Genomic DNA, 9,553 nt, shown 5'->3' with positions numbered 1-9,553 from the left:
TCCTACAGGAAAGTCATCTTTCTAAGATGATGAGCAAGGCCAAGAAACAGGCTATAAAGGAGAGTCTCAAGTCCCCCTCTCTAAGCAAAACCCCACCACCAGCGCAAGCTCCAGCCCCTGCAATTCCACCGACCCCAACTCCACCAGCAATGCCCTTATGCCAACCTGCACTTGCAGCAGCACTACCTCAGCCAGGCGCATTGCCCCCACCACAGGTAGCTTTGACAGATGGGTTACAAACACTGAAAGCGGGGCTTAGATTACTCCTGGACGGGGTGGAGATTCTGCTGTCTGTACCTCAAAGTATGCTTGATCAACATCTTTTAATACCTACTGCGTCAACAGCCAGCTCCACTCCTGCCACCCACCTCAGAGAACTTGCAGCCAATATGACCTGTGCTCCTCCAACAACTTCTGGCTCAACAGTTTGCTCTACTTCTGCCACCCATCTCACAGAACCTGCATCCAGTCCGCCTTGTGCTCCTCCAACATCGTCTGGCTCTACAGCTTGCTCTACTAGTGCCACCCGCCTCAGAGAACCTGTAGCCCGTACATCATTTGCTGCTGCCGCATGCACCACACCCATGGCTCATGAGACCTTGAGAAGTGGGAGCCTTACACCCAACTTAGCTATGTATTACTATTGTTGTTTAAAAGGAGACTATGGCCCAAATATTCCGCAAAAAATTCACGGAGCCTTAAGCAGAGTACAGCTTGCGTAAAAAAGTTCCTCCTTATGTCAGGGGAACCCACTGACATCAATAAGAACCAGGTTTTTTTAAATGACATGGTCAATCTTAACAGGGTAGGTACTTCTACTTTATTCTCTCCAAATCCATGTCATTGCATTCATTACCATATTTACAGTGCATATTCTTTACTTTTTTTTTTTTGGTCATCAGGTTCCTCACTCACCTCAATAGCACTCTGAAGCCCACGACCCAGAAACGTGATCAGACACTTTCCTGCGATTTGTGAGGCTGTCTAATTTGCCAAAAATTGGAATGTCGATCAAAAGCCCTGGATGTCCACCCTGGTCCGCTCTCTCCTCAAGGCCCATGACGCTGCCTTGTGTGTCTTCCTGGGCATGACGGCAGATGACGACTTGAAAACCCAGGCTTACACGTACACAATAAGGGTGAGTGTTTTTGGTGATTTTTTTTTTTCTAGGCGTTCTATTCTTTGAATCTATACTCCCTTTTCCAGAGCTCGTACTTACTTATCTACCATTCACTTTTTTTAACCCATGTTTGAACCACCATCCTAGGGATGTGTTTTGGGGGCTTACTGCATGGTGGTCCAAATCCTTAAAAATTGCTTTACCCACTGTTAACACCTTCATTTGGCTCCCAGTCAAGCAACTGTTCTTGGCATGTCTCCGAGGTACCTACAGCATGGAGGTCGAGTCTATGGAACTTGACGACCATTCACTTACATTTTTTTTTCTGTCCCCATTTGAGTTACTGTGTCTGTGGTCCTTTACCAGGAGGCCCAATTACTGGATTTTGAATTTACCTACCATTCACTCCTGACCTTTTCCCTCAGTCGAACAACTTTGCAGGGCATGTGTCGGTCATACTTAGCGCACATAGGTGTTATATTTTGGAACATGAACTAAACATCCTCATGTAACGTTTCCCATTACCTAAGCAACTGTTACAAATCAAGATTCTCAGCATAAACATTTCATCTACTTTGTACATTTCAAGGTGGCTGATCACAAGACCGCCAAAACGTACGGTCCAGCTGTAGTGGCAATCAGCGACAAAGTTATGGGATACCTCAACTCTTTCTTGAAAATAAGGCCAAGACTGCCCTGCTTCAAAAAACGTCCAAAGACATTTTTTTTTAACGGATCTGGGAAGGAAATGGAGAAAATGGGGTTCTATTTTACAAAAGCTTGGAAGGGGTTTGAACTGCCAGGGGCCCCAACGCTTCGCGATATCCGGACGGCAATAGCAACTTGGGTGAGTTATGTTTAGCAATGGTTCTATTTCCATACCATGAATAAATCTCTCTCTCACCTACCAGATGTGCCTTTTGCCATGACTGAAAATGTTCTCTCCTACAGACTGATCGCATTCTCACTACAGAAAGAAAACATATAATCAATAAAAGTATGTGCCATGACCCAACGACGGCAAATGAGTTTTATGTAATTCATCCAGAGACAACACCAGCGCAAGCACGTACAATAAGACGTAATATCTTGATGTCCTTGTTAGACTCTGCCCACCTGCACACGAGAGGACAAGGTAAGTGTAGTAGTAGCTGTTTATCCATTACATGTTCTTGCTAGCTAGATATCTCAACAATTGCTTTCAAAATCATCAGAGGTGAAGGGTCACAAGAGTGACTCTGACGTGGAGACGGAGGAGGAGGACAAGAAGAGCAACAGTAACTCTGAGGAGGAAGACAGCAACAGCAATGACTCTGAGACGGCGGATGAGAGCAAAAACGGTGACTCTGAGAGGGAGACGGATGTTGAGGAGAGCAGCAATAGTTACACTGAGGGTGAGATGGAGGACGAGAAGTCCAAAAACAATAACTGTGAAAGGGAAGAAGAAATCGAGGCGAAGCCCCACCAATACAACTCATGGGAAGAGAGCCAAAATGAGGGTGAAATGCAGCACCATGAGGACGAGACTCCTGTTGAGGGCCAAGAGGAGGTTAGGGTTGAGGATATGGCTAGTCCATCCGCGTGGCCTTCAACTGTTAACTGTTATACTTGTTAAATTAATAACTGATGTTTGTTATATTTAACCATGTTTCTTAGCCTGGAACTGTTAACTGTTATACTTGTTAAATTAATAACTGATGTTTGTTATATTTAAGCATATTTTTATATAAAAAGACTATTGCTTAATTGTTTTATGATAGAAATTGTGTTTGATGTATAATGTGCGAATAATTAAAAATGTTCTTGCATAAAAAGAATACCGCCTAATTGTTTTATGATAGAAATCATGTTTGATGTTGAATGTGCAAATAATGTTGATAATAAAAGATTTGTGGTTACAACAAGACCCATTTCAAGTCAAGTCAAGTCAATTTTATTTGTATAGCCCTTAATCATAGACAGTCTCAAAGGGCTTTACATAACCACAATCGACATCCCCGATCTTAACCCCCAGGAGGGCAAGGAAAACCTCAAAAACCACATTAGGGGAAAAGTGAGAAACCTTGAGAAGGGACCACAGATGGGGGAATCCCCCTTCCAGGATGACCAGGCTGCAATGGATGCCAACTGGGCAACATTTGACACATACAATGATGCTATGCAATAATAGATGAGATAATGTGAGAGTCAATTGAATGAAGTGCTGCAGGAAGATGACTTCAGTGGAGTGGGTCCTCATCCAGGGCCATAATATCCATGGCAGCATATCCGAGCATGAGCCTTCGATCTTGTACCGGTCAGTTGGTGTAAATTCAGAACAGCCACTTCCAAGTGAATCACCATCACTTCGGCAGAGCAGGTCCCTTCCCGGTTCGTCAGTGCCGTAATCTTCAAAGCATGTCCCCATCACCTAATTCCCAAGCAGGGGAAGAGGTGGCAGAAAAGAGAAGAAGCGGCAGTAAACAAGCCAACAAATAATTAAATTAGATGCTCAAGTATATAAATAAATTGATCAAATGTCGCGCTGGAGACGACATCACTGGAACAGGTGCATGCCCAGTTGGTCAATGCCTTAAACTTCCTTGTGGGTCACCGTTACCTAATCCCCCAGCCGGGGGGAAAGGGGGCAGAAAAGAAAAGAAAAGAGAAAAACAAAAATCTGCACTAAACAGGCCAACAAATAGTTCAGCTAAATGCACAAGAGTATAAATGCGTCTTTAATAGTGTTTTGAACATTTCTACTGAGGTGGCGCCTCTAATACCTGAGGGTAGTGCATTCCAAAGCATTGGTGCCCGAATAGAGAACGCTCTAGAACCTGCGGACTTCTTTATGGCTCGCGGGATCACTAAAAGACCAGCATTTTGTGAGCAAAGGTTTTGGGAGGGAACATATGGTACCACGAGGTCAACGAGATAGGAAGGTGCTAAGCCATGCAATATTTTAAAGGTAAGTAGCAGAACTTTAAAATCACATCTCAAGTGGACCGGAAGCCAATGCAAATTGGCTAATATCGGGGTAATATGATCAAACTTTCTCGTCTTAGTTAAGAGTCTAGCTGCTGCATTTTGAACTAACTGCAGATTTTTAATACTAGACATGGGGAGACCCGAGAGCAAAACGTTACAATAGTCGAGGCGAGACGTAACAAACGCATGGATTAAGATTTCTGCGTCAGACGTTGATAGAATTGGGCGAATTTTAGCAATGTTACGCAGATGAAAAAACGCAGTTCGAGTAATATTTTTAATGTGCATTTGAAATGACAATGAGATTTTTTGTTGAATCCTTTTGGGCAATATTACATTTATTGATACTCAGAGTGGTGTCTTTGAAAAGGTACAGACGACGCGCTGGTCCAATGATGAGCATCTCGGTTTTATCTGAGTTAAGACGCAAAAAATTTAAAGACATCCATTGTTTAATTTCGGCAAGGCATGCCTCTAATTTATAGCAATCACGCAGATTCGTTATATCCAATGGCATGTATAACTGCGTATCATCAGCATAACAGTGAAAACTAATGTTATATTTCCGCATAATATCACCAAGCGGTAGCATGTAGATGCTAAACAATAGAGGTCCAAGTACCGATCCCTGCGGAACTCCACATGTGATCTTACAAAGATCCGAAGTCACATTGCCATGAATTACACGGTGCGTTCTCTCCGACAGATACGAATTAAACCAAGAAAGCGCTGAACCTGAAATGCCAACACACGTTTCAATAATATGTTATGATCAGCGGTGTCAAAAGCGGCGCTAAGATCGAGTAAGAGTAATATTGATGAGGTGTCGGCGTCCATAGCTATGAGAAGATCATTAGTAACTTTAGCAAGGGCCGTCTCAGTAGAGTGGTCGGCTCTAAATCCCGATTGGAAAGGTTCAAATTGATTATTAGCAGTCATATATTCATTAAGTTGTTGCGCTACGACTTTTTCAAGAATTTTTGCAATAAACGGAAGATTTGAAACCGGCCTATAGTTGTTGAGACTCTCTGGGTCAAGGTTTGGTTGCTTAAGTAGCGGTCGGATAACGGTGGTCCTAAAAGCTGCTGGTACTATACCCGTGGTAAGCCATAGATTAATTATATTTAAAACAGACGGTCCTAGGGTCGTAAACAGTTCTTTAATTAGTTTGCCAGGAAGCGGATCGAGCACACAAGTTGTCGGTTTTGCCGCACTAACCAATTTTGTTAGGCTTTCAAGAGATACTTTTTTAAATTGACATAAGGTTATTGGACAGTTATCAGCCCTAATGTCCCTATTAACACCATTTATCGCGGAATTCGACGGAATTTTAAGAACAGTGTCTTTAATCACATCACAAATACACTCAATCTTCTGAGTAAAGAATTGCATGAAATCGTGAGCTGAATAGGAAGAGCTATCCGAGGTTGGTTGCTGTTGCGTTAGCATTGCTAAGGTATCAAATAAATATTTAGGGTTGTTTTTATGTAAGACAATTAATCTAGAATAATAATTAGTTTTGGCTAGATTAAGCGCTTCTTTGTACATTAGTAAACTATCGCACCATGCCTGACGGAAGACCTCAAGTTTGGTCGCACGCCATTTGCGCTCAAGCTTCCTACAAGATCGTTTCAGTATGCGCGTTTCCTCTGTAAACCACGTAGTAAGCCTCTTTGGACGAGTTTTAGTTTTTAAAGGTGCGACGGAGTCAAGCGCATTTAACAGAGCGACATTAAAGTTGTTTGTGAGATCATCAATCATACCAATATAATTAGGAAACGAAGCAGTTGCTAAAGGGAGTTAGCTGAGATAGCGCAGCGGTGGTTGAGGAGCTAATGTTGCGGCTGCTATACCTTTGATTATGGTCAGAACGATGACAATGAGCCAAGACTTCAAATTTGATAAAGTAATGGTCAGATATAGCACTAGTATATGGTAATACAATTATTTTTGAGGATGCTAAGCCTCGGGTTAATACCAAATCTAACGTGTTACCATTTATATGCGTTGCTTCATCTATTATTTGCGTGAAACCAAACATATCAATTATTGTCCGAAACGCCACGGTAAGTGGTTCCAACGGGAGATTCATATGAATGTTGAAGTCGCCCATGATAAGTATATTATCCGCATGAGTTACTAAATCAGCTACAAATTCAGACAATTCATCTAAAAAGCCTGAGTAAGAGCCAGGCGGACGGTAAAGAACGGCAAGATAAAACGGCAGCGCGGCTGTGGATCGCATAATGAAAACTTCAAATGTTTTAAAGGAAATGCTAGGACGAGGACTAAGTTTTAGATTAGATTCGGAAATGAGGGCTACACCCCCGCCTTTCTTTTGAGGGCGCGCAACATGCAAGCTCACAAAGTTTGGAGGCGAAGCCTCATTTAGCGGTAAAAACTGATTCGATTTTAACCAGGTCTCGCAAAGACCAATCATGTTAAGATTATGGTCTCTAATAAGGTCATTAACTAACAAGGCTTTCGATGAAAGCGATTTAATATTTAAAAAAACGAGTTTCAATAAAATAGGTCTAGCTAAATTATTCCGCGCAACAGGTCATAATATTAAGGAGATTGCCATGCCTAGGTGCCGGATTGTACCTCGAGCAACTCTAAATGCGGCGAGAATTTCCGACGGTCGGAATCCGATAGTTATTTACCAGCTTTCGAGTGCTATTATTGTGAGAGAACGGCTCGTCGTCGATAAAACCGACCGAGGAGGAATGCTTAAACCCATCATGTATTGCCACCTCAGTAGAAATTATATCAGTATGAGATGTAACAGCGTATCGTGTGTAGCGCTCAAATCTAGAAGAAAAGCTATGTGTGTTGTCTAAGTCTAGCATAGCGCTAGTTAGCTCTAGCCTTACAGACTCCATACCCTTCCTTACAGGCTCACTATTCGCCTGATTGTAGTGCTTTAAAGTAACCACTAGATGGCACTTTATGTCCCTGTTATCTAGCCAATATGGCGGTATGAGCGTTGCATGCTGGGATTGTTACGCAGTTAGAAAAAGGCGATTCTAACGGAAGCACAATGCAGCCTTATGAGGAGCTGAACATATTTTGGCAAAGAATACTGATATAGTTTGGATTTTGTGAGTACTTTCATCGAGACGCCGTTGAGGGAGAGTTCCGAATTGCTCTGACAGGAGGATTTTTTTCCGCTTGTTGTGATTTACTCCGGTGAGTTTCTTTAGCTAGCTACGTTGCTAATGCTAGCGATCGTCTCACAGACGTTTTTTTCTGTGTCTAACGTCTTTAGTTAATTTAGCTGTCATCTAAGAAAAAAAACAATTGGAGTAAACTATACTTGTATAGAGATGTTGTGTTTCGTGAGTATAATGATAATTGAGTTTTGTAATGCACATATTTCCATATGAGAGCTGTTCATTTTAACTGCGTCATTTCTGAATGTTGTTTAATGGCGGATAGTTAGATGATGAGTGTGTAAGCTGAATTTGTGCTTTGTACACATTTTTGTGCATTTCACTGTATATGTAGATATTTTGCATTCATGTTGAGGTAAATGTAAATTGCTTCAATGTCATGTGAATGGTGAAGGGATTGTTGATTAGATATTATATTTTGTAAATTGTGTAACATGTTTTGTTAGTGTTGTTATTATCACACAACGATGTCTGAACAATTTGTCAGTTATTTTGTGACCAATATTTGAAGTTACCCTTGAGTATAAGAGAAAGAGAAACACTACTGCACAAATTGATTTTTTTGAGTGCTGGATCTACATCCTGGAACCGCGTTGATCACACAAAGGTCCCTGTCTGATGCAAGACAGGATTGAAGACCACCGTAAATCTTCATCTTTCTGGAGCTCGACACCTGGACCAGATAAGACTGAACTGCGCAGCAATACACTCTTACATACATACATACACTCTACCCGGGTAGTACACGCACACACACACACACACACACACACACCCCAACTGGACAAACAAAAGGACGTTTTACATGAATCTGGAGCAGCCATGCGCTATGAAGGGACAATTTAAGTTTCCAGTTTGTGATATCTTTGACAAAGGTTGCGACTTTGGTTTTTTGCATTGTGTGGAGAAATTAAATTTCTGTGTTCACCGTCTCACATTAACATTTCCCTTGCTCCTTGAGTTGAACCTGAATATATTAGTAAGGTATTGCACCTTCCCATTAATGATATATATTTTCATAGTATTACATAGTCTCACATATACTTTGCGCGAATACCTTGTTACACTAGTGTCATTGGAGCCAACGTGTATCACTATATCTGAATAGCTAGCGTTGTTTGCACTGCGCTGGCGTCTTGCGTGCTAGCTCCATAAGATTAGCTTCTATGTCGGGTGCTCTGGCCCCAGGAATACACATTACTGTGGCTGGATTTTCAAGCTTAATGTTGCGGGTAATGGAGTCACCTATCACTAAAGTGCGGGAGCCAGGAGACCGAGGTGGAATGGAACTGCTATGTCTTAACAGGCTCACCGCAATTAGCAAGCCGTTTACGCCCAATGCTAACCGGACTAGCAGGTTGGCTACAACCCATGCTAACAGTCGTGTCCGCCACATTTACGCTTACCACATTACTCTGCTCTAGCTGGCGGCCACGTCCCTCTAGCAGGGAGAGTCTTTCCATGAGAATGGTGCAAGTGTTGCATGTGGTGGTGCACAAAACCATAGTTGCGTTTACTCGCCCGGTGGATGAAAGCGGAGGAACAGATGTCGCGCCAAAAGTGACGTTATTGCTGAATTTCCACAAAAACAAAATCCTCTACAAGAATGTAAACTCAAATTGTTTATGTATAATGTTAAGGGCATGTGTCCAAAAAATAGGAGTCTAAATCCGTAAAATTTACTGACCCACCTTTCACTCCTGACTTTTTCCCATAGTCGAGCATCTGTTCCCGACTTGTCTTGTGGGAAACTACCACTTGTGGATCCAAATCCGACAAAATTACTTAAAGCAATTACTGACATTTCCAAATGATTTTTATTATTTGATTTCTCACTGATATATATTTTCTTTATCATAATACGGACTTGGTTTCTAACATTTTCAACAGTTAGTTTCATCTCATTGCATATACCTCGGAATGCTGGATTTTTTTCCAAGACATCGATTATTCTTGTCTTTGTGATGTGTTTTTTCTGGATTTCATGTTTGAAAATAAGACTAAGCATGTCAAGAAATTCTGGTGTCAAGCTGAGCTGTCTTCGTCGACCCTGAAGACATTAAAATGTGAAAAGGTTAATGCCTTCATGGCTATTAAGAGTTCAAATACTATTTTCCCTTCCCACAATTCTACTTACAGGCGTGCTAATTATTTCCGGAAGTGGCATTGGTTTCTTCGATCGTCTCTTTTTCGTCCTTGCCTGAAACTTTACCCTTGAAACATCCTGTCCACCCCCGCTCATACTGTTCAGACTTTTTGACTTTTTTGCTTTGGATTTCATTGTTCTGTTTCT

The sequence above is a fragment of the Idiotropiscis lumnitzeri genome, chromosome 4 (assembly GCF_059441095.1).
Source record: "Idiotropiscis lumnitzeri isolate Australia: NSW breed Sydney's pygmy pipehorse chromosome 4, RoL_Ilum_1.0, whole genome shotgun sequence".
Lineage (NCBI taxonomy): Eukaryota > Metazoa > Chordata > Actinopteri > Syngnathiformes > Syngnathidae > Idiotropiscis > Idiotropiscis lumnitzeri.
Note: the sequence above shows the minus strand (reverse complement) of the source record.